Below are 21,530 nucleotides of genomic sequence, written 5' to 3'. Positions count from 1 at the left end.
TGTTTCGAAGCTCAAAATACTTGAAGCATTATTCCTAATAAAATGAAACGACATTTGAAATCAAATGACGGTAGTCTGCAAAGGAAACACTGGAATACTTTTCCCGTAAGTTGAGAGAAAACACACACAAAAAAAATTCACAAAATAAGTTCCAATTCCTACACATCTTTCAATGTTGCTTACAGTGTAGTAAAGAGCAAGAAACCTTGCACCACAGCGGAAGACATTATTTTACAAGCTACGCAGAACATGTTACCTATAACTGTGTTGGCGTATAAGAACGTTTACTGCACAAAACAGATATACGTAACAGAGACTTAAACAGCAGTAATATATTCTCCTTCGCTATCTACGACACTCTGCTGACGCTGAGGTAAGTTTTGATTCCGCGATTGTAGAAACGACGCAGTCTTGACGCGAACAACTCGTCGAGCCATGTTCGGCGCGCATTTTCACCCCGAAAGGAAGTTCGATAGAGAGCGGAAAAAGTGAAAATCTGAGGGCGCAAGATGAAGTCAATAAGATGGGTGGGAAATGACTTCGCAACCCAACACCTGCAAAGCGTTTTTTCTCAGTGGAGCAGAATGGGGTCCGGCGCTATCGTGTAGCAGCAACACTTCACGTAGTCTTCCTGGTCGTTGTTTTTGGTCTGCGTCTCAGTTGTTGACAGTAAGTGTCAGGGGTGGTGGTTACATATCGGGGAAGCAGTTCGTAGTGCACCACTGCGTCGCCGTTCCACCATATTTTGTGGATGCGCGCAGGTCTTTAGACGGGGAGTTGCTTCATTTGGGCAAAACCATTCTTTGAACTACTACTCTCAGTTATGGAAGAAAATTGGGAAAACTGTGTAGCCATGTGTGCAGATGGGCGTCGTAGTATGGGCAGCTGTTACACCGGATTGCAAGCTCTGATCCGTAAAGAGCCTCCTGCTGCTATTTGGACACACTGTTTTATTCACCGAGAAGCACTAGCATGAGCGCCGTCTTTCGTGAGGGTCTTTAGTCAGCGATTGCAGTGGTAAACTTCCTTATGCGAAATGAAAGCAGCTGTAAAAAGATCAATGAGAGATTCTTGTAACGAATTTGAAAGCAGATTCTAAAAATAACCCCAAAAAATTTTGGTCGTACGTAAACTCTATGAACGCTACAAATAATTCAATACCTTCTCTTGCTGGCAGTACGGATAATGTAACGGATGATGATAAACAGAAGGCGGAAATTCTAAACCTAGCTTTCGAAAACTCGTTTGCGGTAGAGGACTGCAGCACCATTCCCCCTTTCATTTATCGAACAAACGCGAGGACGAATGACATAGTATTTCGCGTATCTGGGATTGTAAAACAGTTAAGATCCTTAGATGCCAGGAAGGCATCTGGCCCAGACGGTATCCCCGTAAGATTATATATTTTGACTATGCTACAAATATAGCACCATTCTTATCCATCATCTCTCAGAGATCATTGGAACAGCGGAATGTTCCATGAGACTGGAAGAAAGCCCAGGTCATAGCAATCTACGAAATGGGGAGAACATCGGATGCACATAATTACCGGCCAATTTCACTGACATTGGTTTCTTGTAGAATCATGGAACACATTTTGTGCTCAGACATAATGACCTTTCTAGACTCTGAGAAGCTCATCTGCAGAAACCAGCGCGGTTTTAGGAAACAGCGGTCATGCGAGACACAGCTGGCCCTCTTTGTGCATGATATACAACAGGCTCTAGATACCGGCTCCCAGGTTGATGCCACATTTCTCGACTTTCGAAAGGCGTTCGACTCAGTTCCGCACTGTCGCTTGCTCCAGCAGCATGTCGTCCTGAATGGGGAGACTTCAACAGAAGCAAGCGTAACTTCAGGTGTGCCCCAGGGCAGCTTAATAGGACCTCTGCTTTTTACGAATTACATAAACCATCTGGTTGATGGTACTGACAGCGGCATTAGACTGTTTGTCGATGATACTGTAGTCTACAGGAAAGTAGTATAACACGAAAGTTGTGAACAAATCAATGAGGATTTGCAGAAAATAAATGCGTGGTGTAATGACTGGCAGTTATCTCTCAATATTAGTAAGTGTAACCTACTGCGTATAACAAGGCGAAAATCCCCATTAATGTACGAGTACAAAATAAATGCCCAGTGTTTGGGAGTGGTAACATCCGTCAAGGATCTGGAAGCGTCTATTCGAAATGATCTCAAATCGAATTATCAGATTACACAAGTAACGTGCAAGGCGAACTTTAGATTGCGGTTTATTGATAGAATCCTGAAGCGATGCAGTCCTTCAGCAAAGGAAATTCCTTACAATACGTTAGTTCGTCCAGTCTTAGAGTACTGTTCGTCTGTATGGGGCCCTTACCATTTGGGTCTGATTCAAGAGATTGAGAAGGTCCAAAGAAGGGCGGCAAGATCCGTGACTGCTACATTTAGCCATAGTGAGAGCGTTACAAATCTCATAGAAAGTTTGAAGTGGGACACACTTGCAGATAGACGACGCGCTAAACGGAAGGGGCTGCTCACTAAATTCCGAAATCCAATCTTCACCGAGGATGTAGAGCATATATTATTACCAGTAACTTTCAAATAGCGTAATGATCACCATTCAAAGATAAGGGAAATAAGAGCTCGTACTGAGGCGTTCAGTCGTTTTTCTCTCGCGCGATCCGCGAGTGGAACGGGGGAAATATGACTTTGGCGCGAATCGTGCCCTCCGCCACACACCGCTGGGTGGCTAGCGGAGTATATATGTAGATGTAGATGTAGACGTCGGCCACTTAAGTCGAGATTTTTTCAAGAAATGAGCGTTGATATCGCAGCTGCGCGCACTTCCCTAACGTTTTACAGCAACTCTCGCTGCCTTTCACATGGGAACGCCTTGAAGAGAGTGCATTAACTCAGGAATGAAGTTTACTCTTAGCTTATTCAAGAGAAACGTTTGAATTCCAAGAAGTTCGAAGATACTGAGTTTGTTTCGAAGCTCCTGTGTCTTAGTGATACTTTTAAAAACTCGAGAGACTAAATGTGTCCCTTCAATGCAATGAGACCAACATTCTGCAACTGTCAGACGAAGTTTCAGCCGTCAGGAACAAACTGCTATTGTCGAAGAAAACTTTGGATGATGTTGCTCCAAAAACGGCAAAGGCAGACCGTCAGTGCACAGTATTACTGTTCGTTTTTGGAGCATCACCTGCGACCAGCTTTGTCGAAAGAAACGGCGACACTTTCTGCGCAACCCGCCCATCATTTTGCACGACAATGCGCGGACGCACACAGCGCAAGCTGTGGCTGCTCTGATCGGTCGATGGGACTGGGAAGTAATGTATCATCCACCGTACTCCCCGGACTTAAGTCCGTGTGACTTTGATTTGATTCCGAAGATGAAAGAACCACTTCGTGGCATTCGCGTCCGAACTGTTCCAGAAATTCGACAGGCAGTAGACCGCTCTATTCGCACCATCAACAGAACAGGCTCTGCTAACGGTATACTACGCCTTCCACATCACTGTCAACGGGTTCTACACAACGCTGGTGGCTACTTTGAAGGACAGTAACAGGTGCAAACATGTAACCCTTTTGTATCGGTTGTGAATAAATACACTCCTGGAAATTGAAATAAGAACACCGTGAATTCATTGTCCCAGGAAGGGGAAACTTTATTGACATATTCCTGGGGTCAGATACATCACATGATCACACTGACAGAACCACAGGCACATAGACACAGGCAACAGAGCATGCACAATGTCGGCACTAGTACAGTGTATATCCACCTTTCGCAGCAATGCAGGCTGCTATTCTCCCATGGAGACGATCGTAGAGATGCTGGATGTAGTCCTGTGGAACGGCTTGCCATGCCATTTCCACCTGGCGCCTCAGTTGGACCAGCGTTCGTGCTGGACGTGCAGACCGCGTGAGACGACGCTTCATCCAGTCCCAAACATGCTCAATGGGGGACAGATCCGGAGATCTTGCTGGCCAGGGTAGTTGACTGACACCTTCTAGAGCACGTTGGGTGGCACGGGATACATGCGGACGTGCACTGTCCTGTTGGAACAGCAAGTTCCCTTGCCGGTCTAGGAATGGTAGAACGATGGGTTCGATGACGGTTTGGATGTACCGTGCACTATTCAGTGTCCCCTCGACGATCACCAGTGGTGTACGGCCAGTGTAGGAGATCGCTCCCCACACCATGATGCCGGGTGTTGGCCCTGTGTGCCTCGGTCGTATGCAGTCCTGATTGTGGCGCTCACCTGCACGGCGCCAAACACGCATACGACCATCATTGGCACCAAGGCAGAAGCGACTCTCATCGCTGAAGACGACACGTCTCCATTCGTCCCTCCATTCACGCCTGTCGCGACACCACTGGAGGCGGGCTGCACGATGTTGGGGCGTGAGCGGAAGACGGCCTAACGGTGTGCGGGACCGTAGCCCAGCTTCATGGAGACGGTTGCGAATGGTCCTCGCCGATACCCCAGGAGCAACAGTGTCCCTAATTTGCTGGGAAGTGGCGGTGCGGTCCCCTACGGCACTGCGTAGGATCCTACGGTCTTGGCGTGCATCCGTGCGTCGCTGCGGTCCGGTCCCAGGTCGACGGGCACGTGCACCTTCCGCCGACCACTGGCGACAACATCGATGTACTGTGGAGACCTCACGCCCCACGTGTTGAGCAATTCGGCGGTACGTCCACCCGGCCTCCCACATGCCCACTATACGCCCTCGCTCAAATTCCGTCAACTGCACATACGGTTCACGTCCACGCTGTCGCGGCATGCTACCAGTGTTAAAGACTGCGATGGAGCTCCGTATGCCACGGCAAACTGGCTGACACTGACGGCGGCGGTGCACAAATGCTGCGCAGCTAGCGCCATTCGACGGCCAACACCGCGGTTCCTGGTGTGTCCGCTGTGCCGTGCGTGTGATCATTGCTTGTACAGCCCTCTCGCAGTGTCCGGAGCAAGTATGGTGGGTCTGACACACCGGTGTCAATGTGTTCTTTTTTCCATTTCCAGGAGTGTAGTTGCCACTATTTAAGTTGCAACCCCCGTAATAAAAATGTCAATAAATAAATAACTACTCTTAGTAATTTTTTCGAAACGTCAGTTTATTTAACACCTACTTCGAGTAGAGTATGTGGGAAAGGAGTGTGTATGTTGATATGAAGGGAGTCGAAGACCCTATAAGTTTGACGGCGCCTAGAACCGCTCGGCCACCAGCGGCCGGCATCTCGTTATCATCCAAAGTTTTCTTCGACAATAGCAGTTTGTTCCTGACGGCTGAAACTTTGTCTGACAGTTGCAGAATGTTGGTCTCATTGCATTGAAGGGACACATTTAGTTTCTCGAGTTTTTAAAAGTATCATTAAGAAAAAATGGTTCAAATGGCTCTGAGCACTATGGGACTTAACATCTGAGGCCATCAGTCCCCTAGAACTTAGAACTACTTAAACCTAACTAACCTAAGGACATCACACACATCCATGCCCGAGGAAGGATTCGAACCTGCGACCGTAGCGGTCGCGCGGTTCCAGACTGAAGCGCCTAGAACCGCTCGGCCACTCCGGCCGGCAGTGTCACTAAGACACAGGAGCTTCGAAACAAAGTCAGTATCTCCGAACTTCTTGGAATTCAAACGTTTCTCTTGAATAAGCTAAGAGTAAACTTCATTCCTGAGTTAATGCACTCTCTTCAAGGCGTTCCCATGTGAAAGGCAGCGAGAGTTGCTGTAAAAAGTTAGGGAAGCGCGCTCAGCTGCGATATCAACGCTCATTTCTTGAAAAAATCTCGACTTAAGTGGCCGACGTCTACATCTACATCTACATATATACTCCGCTAGCCACCCAGCGGTGTGTGGCGGAGGGCACGATTCGCGCCAAAGTCATATTGCGAAACAGTTACATAGGTTCAAAAAAGTGTTACTCAGTGTACAGTTTCATGTTGTCCTATAACAGACATGTCCTCATTTTCGAGAACCTCTGCGTGCTGACTGTCGTGTACCAGAATACCTCTAAGATGACTATACAACAATATCCACAACTCTACGTTGATAAGGTTTCGTGAAGGAAACAGAGTATTTTTAAATTAATTGTCATGTGTTGCTAGAGGCTTTCCCGACGGACTTGTTTCCAGCTTCAGTTGCAAATGTCTATAAAGTTCATTACTCTAGTACAGTGGCCAAAAACGAACAGTAATACTGTGCACTGACGGTCTGTCATGGTGGAACGTAATGCGTTACGATAAAACTACCACAGTCGTATACGAGAATCACCATAACGGCAACACGACGCCTCGGACAGCAAGATGACGACACAAGTGGAAAAAAAAGGCCAGGGCTTAGACGTTGGTGTGACGTGTAAGGTCGGTTGATCACGTGGCACTGGTACCAAAGTTGACCACAATGATGCCCAACGCCACTTTGGATTTGCCGCACGACGGGAAAATCTTCACACCAGCACTTGACCATATTTCACTGCTGCTTTTGACGGAGCTGAGAACCCAGACGCCCAGTGCTTACATCACTCAGGTTCCTTATGAGTGGCAGAGGAAAGCATTTCATACACACTGCCGCTGAGAATCGACGCAAAATGGGCGGCGTAAGGACATCAGTAAAACCACCACTTTCCTTTGGGAGTTGATTATCACACATGTTGTTGTTGTGGTCTTCAGTCCAGAGACTGGTTTGATGCAGCTCTCCATGTTACTCTACCCTGTGCAAGCTTCTTCATCTCCCAGTACCTACTGCAACCTACATCCTTCTCAATCTGCTTAGTGTATTCATCTCTTGCAAACCTCCAGTACTAACTTAGTGATCCCTTGATGGCTCAGAACATGTCCTACCAACCGATCCCTTCTTCTTGTCAAGTTGAGCCACAAACTCCTCCCCAATTCAATTCAATACCTCCTCATTAGTTATGTGATCTACCCATCTAATCTTCAGCATTGTCCTGTAGCACCACATTTCGAAAGCTTCTATTCTCATCTTGTCCAAACTATTCATCGTCCACGTTACACTTCCATACATGGCTACACTCCATACAAATACTTTCAGAAAAGACTTCCTGATACTTAAATCTATACTCGATGTTAGCAAATTTCTCTTCTTCAGAAACGCTTTCCTTGCCATTGCCAGTCTACATTTTATATCCTCTCTACTTCGACCATCATCAGTTATTTTGCTCTCCAAATAGCAAAACTCCTTTACTACTTTAAGTGTCTCATTTCCTAATCTAATTCCCTCAGCATCACCCAACTTAATTCGACTACATTCCATTATCCTCGGCCGGCCGAAGTGGCCGTGCGGTTAAAGGCGCTGCAGTCTGGAACCGCAAGACAGCTACGGCCACAGGTTCGAATCCTGCCTCGGGCATGGATGTTTGTGATGTCCTTAGGTTAGTTAGGTTTAACTAGTTCTAAGTTCTAGGGGACTAATGACCTCAGCAGTTGAGTCCCATAGTGCTCAGAGCCATTTGAACCATTATCCTCGTTTTGCTTTTGTTGTTGATGTTCATCTTATACCCTCCTTTCAAGACACTGTCCATTCCGTTGAACTGCTCTTCCAGGTCCTTTGCTGTCTCCGATATAATTACATTTGTTCTCCATGGATTATAATTCCTACTCCAAATTTTTCTTTTGTCTCCTTTACTGCTTGCTCAATACACAGATTGAAAAACATCGGGGCTAGGCTACTCCCTTCTCAACAACTGCTTCCCTTTCATGCCCCCTCGACTCTTATAACTGCCATTTGGTTTCTATACAAATTGTAAATAGCCTTTCGCTCCCTGTATTTTACCCTTGCCACCTTCAGAATTGGAAAGAGACTATTTGCTAAATCTTTTCAAAAGCCTTCCCTAAGTCTACAAACACTGGCAACGTAGGTATGCCTCCCCTTAACATATCTTCTAACATAAGTCGTAGGTACAGTATTGGCTCACGTGCTCCAACATTTCTACGGGATCCAAACTGATCTTCTCCAAGGTCGGCTTCTACCAGTTTTTCCAATCGTCTGTAAAGTATTCGTGTTAGTATTTTGCAGCCATGACTTATTAAACTGATAGTTCGGTAATTTTTACACCTGTCAACACCCAGTTTCTTTGGGATTGGAATTATTATATTCTTCTTGAAGTCTGAGCGTATTTCGGCTATCTCATACATCTTGCTCACCAGATGGTAGAGTTTTGTCAGGGCTGGCTCTCCCAAGGCTATCAGTAGATCTAATGGAATGTTGTCTACTCCCGGGGCCTTGTTTTGTCTTAGGTCTATCAGTGCTCTGTCAAACTCTTCACGCAGTATCATCTCCCATTTCATCTTCACCTACGTCCTCTTCTATTTGCATAATAAGGCCCTCGAGTACATCTCCCTTGTAGAGACCCTCTGTATACTACTTCCACCTTACTGCTTTCCCTTCTGTGCTTAGAACTGATTTTCCATCTGAGCTCTTCATATTCATACAATTGGTTTCCTTTTCTTCAAAGGTCTCTTTAATTATCCTGTGATAAATGCCTCTACATCCTTACATTTGTACTCTATCCATTCCTGCTTAGTCATTTTGGTCTTCCTGTCGATCTCATTTTTCAGACGTTTGTATTCCTTTTGCCTGCTTCATTTACTACATTTTTATATTTTCTCCTTTCATCAATTAAATTCAATATTTCTTGTGTTACCCAAGGCTTTCTACTAGCCCTCGTCTTTTTCCCTACTTGATCCTCTACTGCCTTCAGTATTTTATCTATCAAAGCTAACCATTCCTCTACTGCATTTCTTTCCCCTGTTCTTGTTAATCGGTCTCTAATTCTCTCTCTGAAACTCTCTACAGCCTCTCGTTCTTTCAGTACCTCCATGTACCATCACCTTAAATTCCCACCTTATTGCAGTTTCTTCAGTTTTAATCTACAGTTCATATCCAATTAATTGTGGTCAGAATCCACATCTGCTTCTGGAAATGTCTTACAATTTAAAACCTGGTTCTTAAATATCTGTCTTACCATTATACAATCTATCACCTTCTAGTATTTCCAGGCCTCTTCCATGTATACAACATTCTTTCATGATTCTTGATCCAAGTGTTAGCTATGATTAAGTTATGCTCTGTGCAAAATTCTACCAGACGGCTTCCTCTTTCATTCCTTACCCCAGATTCCATATTCACCTACTACATTTCCTTCTCTTCCTTTTCTTACTATCGAGATCCAGTCCCCCATGACTATTAAATTTTCGTCTCCCTTCACCATGTGAATCATTTCTTTTATCTCATCATACATTTCTTCAATCTCTTCGACATCTGCAGAGGTAGTTGGCATATAAACTTGTACTAGTGTGGTAGGCGTGGGCTTCGTTTCTACCTTGATAACAATAATGCATTCACAATGCTGTTCGTAGTAGCTTACCCGCACTCCTATTTTTTTATTCATTAGTAAACCTACTCCTGCATTACTCCTATTTGATTTCGTATTTATAACCCTGTATTCACCTGACCAGAAGTCTTGTTCCTCCTGCCACTGAACTTGACTAATTCCCACTGCATCTAACTTTAACCTATCCACTTCCCTTTTTAAATTTTCTAACCTACCTGCCCGATTAAGGGATCTGACAATCCACGCTCCGATCCGCAGAACGCCAGTTTTGTTTCTCCTGATAGCGGCGTCCTCCTGAGTATCACACATATGGCGGTCGAAAACGACAGTTCGTGGTGCGATGAGCAAAAGGACACCTGTCTGGTCCAACTCTGACACTGCTGACAGCCGCAGAAGTTTCTGCCGTTCTCTAAGGCCACTGTGTGGTTAAATCCGCACTGAACACGTCATCATGTCTCTTTGAAGTGCCATCCGACCACAATTTTTGCGCTTACACGCAAAACCATTCGATGAAATCTGAAGGTATTTGGAAGCAGCAGAGGGTGTTTATGCATTTTCACACCTCCTGTTTCGTTCCTTCCTCTTGTGTGATCACGAGGGGTTGCGACATTGATGCATGTGTGAATGTGTGAATAAAACAGCTGAGGGGCCCTCTGTGACATCCACTCCTCCTCCAAGATCAGGAAGACTGTACCTGTCACTGGCCATTTTTGTTGAGAATTTTAGAAATGTGCTTTACAACAACAAGTTGCAAAGTATTCCTCGGCGCCTGCAGGCAGGCATCTCGAACCCGAGGTGTGTCAGAGTGTTGCCTGTCTGCAGGCGCCTAGGACTACACTCCTGGAAATGGAAAAAAGAACACATTGACACCGGTGTGTCAGACCCACCATACTTGCTCCGGACACTGCGAGAGGGCTGTACAAGCAATGATCACACGCACGGCACAGCGGACACACCAGGAACCGCGGTGTTGGCCGTCGAATGGCGCTAGCTGCGCAGCATTTGTGCACCGCCGCCGTCAGTGTCAGCCAGTTTGCCGTGGCATACGGAGCTCCATCGCAGTCTTTAACACTGGTAGCATGCCGCGACAGCGTGGACGTGAACCGTATGTGCAGTTGACGGACTTTGAGCGAGGGCGTATAGTGGGCATGCGGGAGGCCGGGTGGACGTACCGCCGAATTGCTCAACACGTGGGGCGTGAGGTCTCCACAGTACATCGATGTTGTCGCCAGTGGTCGGCGGAAGGTGCACGTGCCCGTCGACCTGGGACCGGACCGCAGCGACGCACGGAGGCACGCCAAGACCGTAGGATCCTACGCAGTGCCGTAGGGGACCGCACCGCCACTTCCCAGCAAATTAGGGACACTGTTGCTTCTAGGGTATCGGCGAGGACCATTCGCAACCGTCTCCATGAAGCTGGGCTACGGTCCCGCACACCGTTAGGCCGTCTTCCGCTCACGCCCCAACATCGTGCAGCCCGCCTCCAGTGGTGTCGCGACAGGCGTGAATGGAGGGACGAATGGAGACGTGTCGTCTTCAGCGATGAGAGTCGCTTCTGCCTTGGTGCCAATGATGGTCGTATGCGTGTTTGGCGCCGTGCAGGTGAGCGCCACAATCAGGACTGCATACGACCGAGGCACACAGGGCCAACACCCGGCATCATGGTGTGGGGAGCGATCTCCTACACTGGACGTACACCACTGGTCATCGTCGAGGGGACACTGAATAGTGCACGGTACATCCAAACCGTCATCGAACCCATCGTTCTACCATTCCTAGACCGGCAAGGGAACCTGCTGTTCCAACAGGACAATGCACGTCCGCACGTATCCCGTGCCACCCAACGTGCTCTAGAAGGTGTAAGTCAACTACCCTGGCCAGCAAGATCTCCGGATCTGTCCCCCATTGAGCATGTTTGGGACTGGATGAAGCGTCGTCTCACGCGGTCTGCACGTCCAGCACGAACGCTGGTCCAGCTGAGGCGCCAGGTGGAAATGGCATGGCAAGCCGTTCCACAGGACTACATCCAGCATCTCTACGATCGTCTCCATGGGAGAATAGCAGCCTGCATTGCTGCCAAAGGTGGATATACACTGTACTAGTGCCGACATTGTGCATGCTCTGTTGCCTGTGTCTATGTGCCTGTGGTTCTGTCAGTGTGATCATGTGATGTATCTGACCCCAGGAATGTGTCAATAAAGTTTCCCCTTCCTGGGACAATGAATTCACGGTGTTCTTATTTCAATTTCCAGGAGTGTATTTGGCAAGTTCTCTCAGCACAGGTACATTTATTAAACTTTCAGTAAAGTCGAGTGGCTGCCACTGAGGATACTGCTGGACTGGGGTGTGTTAGAGGGACCGTTTGCTGTTCTATCAGACACGTGTCAATGTCGCAGCCCGTCGTCATCGTGCCGTAGGTGGAAACGATCAGATTATATTCAAGTTACGTCGAATTGTTTTGAACGGTCCCCAGTAGTTCCAACCTGTACACAAGAGCACTTCGCCCCAAAGGGGTACGATGGTGTTCAATTAGGATGCAGCCCCAGAGTGTCCTTATAGAAGGAGTGAAACGTTTGGGGATTCAGCAGTGACGAAAGTTCCAAGAACGCCGTCCTGCTGCTCACCGCACTGCGAGCTGTCGTTTTGAGCGAACTGTGTGAAAATGAACTCCACGAGGAAATGAGTGGTTCCTTTGAAGCCCCTTATGCCAACTTCTGAGGCCTTTTCGTGTCGATTGTGGGTGGTGGTATGACTGAAATGTTTTCCGTGACCACCCTTAAGAAAATAATATGATTTCAACACTGACCGTCTCGGTTTTCACCTCCATTCAGAGGCGTCGAAAATAGGGGTCAAATATGGGTAGGAGGGGGTGTAACGACCTTCCCATTGTGGAGCACGTCATTGGTGACGCTGGGCAGAACTGTAGTGAAATTTGGTGCCCGTGACGGGACAATGACAAAAGCAGACGAACTACCAATTTTCTTCCAACATATACGAATACAATTACGAAGAACTTTGTTCCTTTTTTCCTAGAGGCATGTCCATTGCTCGTTCTTGCCAACTTTAAAAAGACTGAATTGTTGTGTCCTAAATGTAAATTAAACACAACACGGAAGAAATGAAGGACTTAAGTATGACCAACAGAAATAACGTCAACGGCGGGAAAACGTAAAATCTGTGAATCTAAAAACAGGTTTTGCTATAATTATACTGTGAGGTTATTTATCTTTATAGCATTGACCAGGTATTAAATGTGCGCTGTAGAAACTAATATGAAAAAATAATGAGCAGCTAGCACTGTCCTCAAAATTTCACTTTCAACAGTGTTGGGAAAATGTTTTGCCCAAACTGACGTGGAAAGTGGGAGCGGCTCTGGGCTGAAGTTCGTACTTATGTCTGTGGGGTCTGCCCACTTACAGGGTGCCTAAAGGATGCTGCGTATTCGGATAGATATACAATTGAAGCAGATCACATTAATAGTTTTTGTTCTACAAAGAGTTGTCACAAGCGATGGGCGACATGCAAACCATTAATGTTCTTCGCCATTTACAAAGTCCATGTGGAACACTAACAAGTACTATCGCAATGCTCTCTGCTAGTTCCGTCCTAGTACTATGGGGCCGTGGCATGGCAGGAGCGGCGCTTATATTCTCTTCACGCCGAGGCCGCTCGTGTCGTGGTGCGGTCCTAGTCGGCGGGCTATTGGCTGGCGTCGCCTCACAGCCTTCTCTGCTCTTGCATTCTTCATCTTCGTGCCGGCGCTTGTGGTTACACCGGAACTGTGACTCTATCGATGTATAACCCATCTCTGAGTCTTTGAATCGCCTTTACATTGACTGATTGAAAATGTAGCTATCTGTGAACACAACTATGCACTTAGAATCCGTGTTCTAAACACAAACTATTAGTACACTGTGTGGCAGTTCACGTAGTGATTCTCAACGTGACAATATTGATATTTTTACACTTTAGGATCCAACTGGCCCACAGTATAGAAGATGTCTCTTAGATGCATTTTCTGTGATAGTTACGTCATATTTGTTATTTTATTATAATGTTGGTTAATCTTATTTTTGGATACACAAATTTGGTACTTACGTCCATACATCATCAGGGGTCGCTGTCACTCAGTATAGTATTATAACGTGGTGTGATTTAGGAATCTTGCTCTATACGCTGTTTTCTGGTTTGTTCCCGTTCTTAATCGTCCTTTTTCATAATTTTTATAATTCGACGTTTTCTCAACAGATGTGACTGATTTATGGTTGTGACAGTTGACCAAAGGTGCTATATGGTTGCCGTTTCTATGGTGTGTTGAAGTCATCATTTTGCAATCGATGGGTCAGTGGGTAGATGTTTGTGTCCGTCCGTTATCTATGGTTAGGATATCGGACGATAAAACGTCAAATTATAAAAATTATCAAAAAAGTCCGATTAACAACGGGCGCAAAGCACAAAACAGATTACAGCATAAGAGTCCTAAGACTACGACACATTATAATACTACACAGAGTGACAGCGACCAGTGATGACAAAGGGTGGTTCAAAATGACCGCCGGTTTTGAAACTGCTGGTAAATTTTTCTTTGTTGGTTGCTGACATTGTTTTGCTTCGTTTTTATTTCCAGGAACATTCCATCTGTTGGCTCAGTTCTGAATTTCTCGCATTTGGCGTCTAACCATGGAGCAGTCCATTTGTGCACAACGTGTGCAAGTCGTGAAAACGTTTTGTAAGAACGTACCAACTGTCAGGCGGCTTCGTGCGATTCGAGGGCGTGATGAAACTCCGAATGAATCAATAGTTCGGAGACTTTAAGAGGGGTACAACAAAGTCCTCGGCGTCGTCGTCCTGGCTGACATGAGCGGAACACTGGGGTGCTTCGAGACAGTATGGCTGTTAGCCCAATGAAACCGTCACCATTCCCAACAATTGGGCCTAAGCTGTTCTTCAGTCGACGCAGCAGCTGGAAGTGACGGATCTCCAGAAGAGACGACAGTTTGTGGACTGGGTCCTAGGAAGACAGCTTCGAAACAAAATCATCTGCACATCACCGCTTGAATAGTTTTGTGAATACGCATAACTACCGTATCTGGGGCTCAGAAAACCCTCGCACGAGTCAAGAAAGAGAACCGCATCCACTACGAGTGACAGTTTGTTGCTGATTTTGGTGACAGTCAATGGCGACCGATACCGTACGATGATAAGGCAGTTCTTGTAGCCTCATTTGGGTCGAATGGTATGGTTTCAGCAAGATAGTCCCGCAAAACAGTTCTGTTGCTTCACGAGCGATTCCCGGATCGTGTCATCTCGCGCAATGCCGATCATCAACAGCCACCGAGATCCTGTGACTTAACTCCTTCTCACTTTTTTCTTTGGGGTCATCTATTACCTGATGGAGGAAATCTGACGAGTCGTCAGCGAAATGGATGAGGAAACTTAGGGTACAGTCATAGTGGATTTCATGGACAGAGTTCTGCAAGCCAGCGCAGTAGAGGAGGTCATATGCCTCACATTTTTCATACAAGAAATGGGAAGGTTAGATGAACATGTTCATGCATTTTGTTTGTGTTTTTTTTTAAACTGTTTACTTTGATACATCAAAACCGACGCTCTTCTTGAACCAAACGGTACATGGACGTAAGTGCCAAATTTGTATATCCGAAAATACGATCAACCAATATTATAATAAAATAAAAATGTTATGTAATTTTTGTGAATGGTCTGAAGATGGCAATCTAGCGGAAATCGATCCATCACAATAAATACATAAACTAATATAGCAGCAATCTGGATAATATTGAGAAAATTGGAAGACAGTGGTCCGCTTGATATTTTATTTTAGTATATAAGCTTGTTTCGGCTTTACTGCCTTCATCAGTACGTGTCCTGACTTGTAGATGGACGTATCTCAACTTTCAACAAAGTATTATTGCTGTCTGTAGCTGTTGGTTGTTACTTTCAGCAACGTTTTAAAGTTGCTGTTGCACGTATATTATAATACTTTTTTTAGTATCTGAGAATTGTAGAAATTCGAGTTTGACAGCTAGTTATTTACTGAAAGATATTTCAAAGTGTTGTGGTTGGCAGGAGAGTCAACACCGTGTTACTAGAGGAGGCCGAAAGGCACGCGTTTTAGCTCACGCAGGCTGGCGTGAGGTCTGGAACAGGACAAGGAAATTAGAATCTAGGAAAACGGACGTAGCTGGTGGAATACTTAACTTTAATCCATTAATGATGAACGTCGCTCTTGACGGTACATGATTCACAATATCAATAGTAACTGAATATGGCGCCTTGCTAGGTCGTAGCAAATGACGTAGCTGAAGGCTATGCTAAACTGTCGTCTCTGCAACTGAGACCGTATGTAGACAGTGAACCATCGCTAGCAAAGTCGGTTGTACAACTGGGGCGAGTGCTAGGAAGTCTGTCTAGACCTGCCGTGTGGCGGCGCTCGGTCTGCAATCACTGATAGTGGCGACACGCGGGTCCGACGTATACTAACGGACTGCGGCCGGTTTAAAGGCTACCACCTAGCAAGTGTGGTGTCTGGCGGTGACACCACACAAAGATTTCAAACAAATTCAAATTTGGCAGCTAGTTAATTACTCAAAATATTTCAAAGATTTCAAACAAATATCTTCAAGTAAACAACCAGCTGTCAAACTTGAACTTCTGCAACTGTCAGATATTAAAAAAGGTATTATAACATACCTACAACAGCAAATTATCCGACAATTTTAAAATGTTGCTGAAAATAACAATACAACCAACTACTAAAAACAACAATGATGGTTTGTTCAAAGTTGACATATGGCCATCTACAAGTCAGGACACTTACTGATGAAGGCAATACAGCCGAAATAAGCTTATATACTAAAAAAATATCAAGCAGCACGCTGTCTTTCAATTCTCTGAATAGTGTCCTACTGTGACATGATATATGCTGCAGGTCCCACAATAAAGAAATCTGGATTTCGTTACACAATTTTCGCTCATGTTTCATTAAAAGAAAATTTGAAGCCCTAGGAAAAACAAATGTCGTCCATACTTAGTACAGACTGTTTTGTTGAGAAGAAAGTTTCTCCTCGCAAAAGCGTGTGCACTTGTTACGTAACTGTTGTTTATCATGTAACAACTGATAAGAAATAATTGCAGATATTAACAACATAATCTCCCATAACCTTTTGTCAGTTTGGCTACTGCAAACGCCCACCTTAAGTCCTGACAAGTAATCGCCTTTACAGGCGACAACACATCACTTCCGTTGCAGTGACAGAGAGTTCACCTGGCCAGAAACACCAGTTAGTAGACACACTTGGCAGCGACTGACAGCTGTTACGCGTGACAAATTATAATGTAACTGCTACGGTGATAAATAACTGCAGGAAGATTTTGACGTTGTTGGAGAGCGGAGGAATCCTAAAATTTGGTTTAGAACTGTGACAAATCACAACTGGAAATACCAGGTACTGAAAAGTAGTATTCACAGAAATCACTATAACCGGAGAGCCACAGTTTAGATCATCCCTAGAAAAATAAAAGAAAAAGGGGTGCTAACAGTCACATTTGCCAGAAGGTAAATACAGCGCAATCAGTGTCAACGACGTAAAAGAAATCTGCCACTCTAACACAGTGACAACTTGAAAAGTAACTTGCGTGTGGAGACGGCTCATGGTTTCGATACCAGGAAATTCAGTAGTGGTCAAACTCGCGAGCGCTGAAAAATCCTACTGATCTTTTAAGTGGTTCAAATGGCTCTGAGCACTATGGGACTTAACATCGATGGTCATCAGTCCCCTAGAACTTAGAACTACTTAAACCTAACTAACCCAAGGACATCACACACATCCATGCCCGAGGCAGGATTCGAACCTGCGACCGTAGCGGTCGCGCGGTTCGAGACTGAAGCGCCTAGAACCGCTCGGCCACAACGGCCGGCACTGATTTTTTAGTTTGCTGCAAATTATCTGCCACTTCTAATACCCAGGTCGCAAACCCTCCAAAAACCGTCTTAAGCAACGAAAAGAAACCTACAAAGAATGCCGTTTACCACGGTAACGCCGTTAACAACTGAAGTAGTGGCACGTGTTTCACGCTCTTATTTCATGTAATCGTTTGTGAAACTTCCGCTAGGCGGTGACTCTTACGTTACCGTATTCTAGTGCACTCTAGCGGCACATTTAGAACCAGTACAGTGTATCCAGTTTCCAGTGCTCGAAGCAAAAACCCTGTCTTTAACGCAGATGTGAGATCAACGTTTCTAACGGCGATATCTTCTATACTTATAAAAAGGCAATGTCCTGATCCACTGGCTAATCAGCGCGCAGGCCAAACTGCTAAGGATAGACACTTCAGATTAGGAGAGGGTGTTGATTTTGTACTGTAGGTATCGTTTATGAGGGGATTTTTCGCAAATCTAGTCCCTAAGAGGGTGAGATACGAGATGAAACGTTTTTTGAAACTATGTCGTTATTGTGGCAGTTTTCAAGCTAGAACTACGAAAATTGGTATATGGTTTCTTGGTCAGAAATAAAAAATAGATGTTTCAGCATTTTTGGGAAATTGACTGCCTAGCGGTGTTAAATAGTAGGTGAAAGTTTATTTCGAAAATGAGTCATTATTAAAGAACTACTGAAGCATTTTTAAAACCACATCGATGAAAACCGGTATTTGACGAATCTGTTAGAAATTTTAAAAAAATTTAAAGAACGTGTTTCAGGGTCTTCGAAAAGTCATGCCCTAAGGAGGTGAAATAGGGGACGAAATTATTTTTACTATGTCTCTATAGAGTCGATTTTGAAGCTTAAAATTTGTATTTGGCTCCTCGAAATTTAAAAAATACGTGTTCCTGTGTTTTTGGAAAATCAACATCTAACAAGGTAAAAGAGAGTTGAAAATCTTTATGAAAATATTTCTTTTTGTTAAAATATACAGCGTGCTGATCTTGTACTGTAGACATCGTTTCAAAATTCCACCACTAAAATGGTGAAATAGGGGATGAAAAGTTTATGGAAATATTTCATTATGAAATCAGAATCGCTTTTTGGTCAGAAGTACTTTCGGGAAAGACCATGCTTCTACGACTGTGGAAAGTGTGGATGATGCTCCAATTTGTGAAACAAATAGGAAAACCGGCTTTCTCAGAATTGCACAAGGAAAAAAACATATGTTTAACATGTCAATTTTTCAGGAGGCCCGATACATGTTTATAAAATTATTTTTGTTGTAATTAATAAGCAAACTAATCATTACTGATGACACAATAGATACCACGTTTAAATGCGATTCTATGAGCAGGGATACCCGTTTGAGATGAAGGAATTCAGCATCAGGTGTAAGATAGGCGCTTGATAACTGTAGAACCACTTATCCTGTTTGTCTCCTTCTAACTCACCATCTGAAATTAAACTTGTTAGAATAATTTAATTATGCAAAGACTGGCAGCCCTCTAAAGGGTCAGTAACTCTTTTACAGTGTGTACATTTACACACGAGCAATGAGCATAAGAACGTACGGATTCGAGAGAAACAAAAAAAATCTATGCAAACCAAACAACCTCCTCGAGCGAAGCGGCGGGCGGTAAGCTAAGCCTTGTGTAAAGCAGTCTCGGTTTCCTTGTCGCGCAAAATCGGGATAAATTCTCGATCTTCCGACGAAATCTTCCGTTTTTTCGTTAGGATAACTGATTGTCGTGGCTGTTGTTGTGGCCATTTACAGCACATAGAGAAATGAACTGGACTGTTTACGTTTTCACGAGATCGCCAGCGCTAGCATTGCACACAGGAATACAATCTCCGGCAGCAAGACGTAACAGTCACTTACTTCAACGTCCGCAGCTCGTGGTCGTGCGGTAGCGCTCTCGCTTCCCGCGCCCGGGTTCCCGGGTTCGATTCCCGGCGGGTCAGGGATTTTCTCCGCCTCGTGATGACTGGGTGTTGTGTGATGTCCTTAGGTTAGTTAGGTTTAAGTGGTTCTAAGTTCTAGGGGACTGATGACCATAGATGTTAAGTCCCATAGTGCTCAGAGCCATTTGAACCATTTGAACTTACTTCAACCTTCTACGGGCTATCAGGATTACCAAACTCCCCCTTCCCTCTTATTCTTTAAAGAAGCGAATTCCCGTGTATAAAATAGATTCAAGTGTCTGATTACTTCACAGATGAATTAATAACTTAAATATTTCATAAATGAAGCCATGTCGTAACAGACCGTCATCTCTCGTGGTATAACAAATAAACAAACACCATCTGAATCACAACTTTTTATTTACCCACTACCGGTTTCATTCTGCGCTGCAGATCGTCTTCAGGTCAAGTTGGATCATTAAAAAGAGACAACAACAATAAAAATTACAAAAGTGTGATATTACGACATTACCATCTCAAGCTGCACGATGAAAAATATAATGAGAAGGTACAGATCAGCAGTGCCCCAAAGTACAGTATGTCAAGCGATGTAAAAAATATAAAGGCTGTGGTCGGCGTCAAAATTCTTTGTATAACCACGCGACGTACGCATATGTCGGAGGCTGTTATGCTAAAACAGCGACAAAGAGTCTCCTCCATCATAAAAGATACTAAAGTAAATAATGACATTGCGGACTAAAAGCCATGATAATGAAATAGATTTCCGTACGAATGGTGACTGAAAATGCGCTGGGATACAGCGTTCGTCACAGCATTTCACAAGAAAGAAAAAGTATTTACACTCCGATGTTTACGAGACAACGTGTGATGCCTGTCGGAAGAACTACACTGGGAACACAGCCGAACATTTAATACGCGCTTTAATGAACACCACTTACACAACGTAAAACTGCGCTAGGTTCGCATTTATCAACATACATCTACATACATACTCCGCGAGCCACCATACTGTGCGTGGCGGAGGGTAATTTATCAACACACAAACATTAAAGCACCAGTATTGACAATAAGATGGGGATTTTGCATAGAGCAAACAAAGGGCGGTGTCCTGACGTGCTTGAGGAACTTAAAATTTATACTGCCAAAAGAAAAGAAACTGACAAGAATCTTAACTAACAGAATGAATTTTTCCGTAATGCCAACCTAAATATTCATGAGGACGTTCTCCAGTTGTTCCAGAGCCGGAAGTGCTTCCTCCATCCACAGACATGAACTTTTTCTCATGTTGTCCGGCCGGGATGGAAGGTACTACCACACCACGATATTATTGCACTTGGCCACCCGTGGCCGTTAATAGGAAACACTCAACAAATAGAGTGGTTACTAAGGCAACAGCATCGCATTGTGAATGATTTCAAGACAAGTGTGCATATACTGTCGTGATTCAGCATGCCCTCGTGAAGTATCACACGGTAATATTGTGGTCGACTAATAGTCGGCGCAGAGAGCAGTCTTTGGCCTGCATGCATCTGACAAATCTATTATGTTTCTCACTGTATTATCACTAAACATCTCTGTAATTTGCAGTACTTGCAAAAAACTTTAGCTATTTCTGTAACTCTATTGTCTCCCTTCGTCGTCACCAGTTTCTTAGTTTACAGTAATTGCCCTCAGTATATTTGCATTCTAGTTCATTAAAATGAAGGCCAATTCTTAAAGCTGCGCTTTAACAGATGGAAGACTCGAATTATATTGATTAGATATGTTTGTTAAATCTACACTGTCTTTAAAGTATACAAATAAGAACGAAAATAAATGATGAACAATGTACTGTGAGGTTGTGTTTCACATCTGTTTTTATTTTCACTGTACGACACATCATACACGACGAAATCTATTTCATTATTATGTCCTTCAGTCCTTGATTTCATTGTTTGCTTCAGTTTGTTATCTAACGGAGGAATATCTCTGACAATGTTTTAACCCTAGGGATACCAACGCATTTCCATAAAGCACATTACCAGGGGGGAAGAGAGTCACTTTATACCCACCCGAAAGAAAGTGAAAACAAACGAAATTCGTTACTTGATGCTGACTTATATTAACGACATAATTTTTTTAGACATTCTGTTGTGTAAGTAGGGTCCAGAAAGTGACAATATGTACTAGCACACTCTTAGCAATATCGATACCCTTTCGGTAACATGTACCACCAAAGAGGGGGTACTTTATGACGATTGTAAAATAATAATAATAATAATACGAATTTTGTTGTTGACCTTTACTCACGACATACGTTTTATAGAGATAATGAT

Source organism: Schistocerca nitens, chromosome 12, assembly GCF_023898315.1.
Source record: "Schistocerca nitens isolate TAMUIC-IGC-003100 chromosome 12, iqSchNite1.1, whole genome shotgun sequence".
Lineage (NCBI taxonomy): Eukaryota > Metazoa > Arthropoda > Insecta > Orthoptera > Acrididae > Schistocerca > Schistocerca nitens.
Note: the sequence above shows the minus strand (reverse complement) of the source record.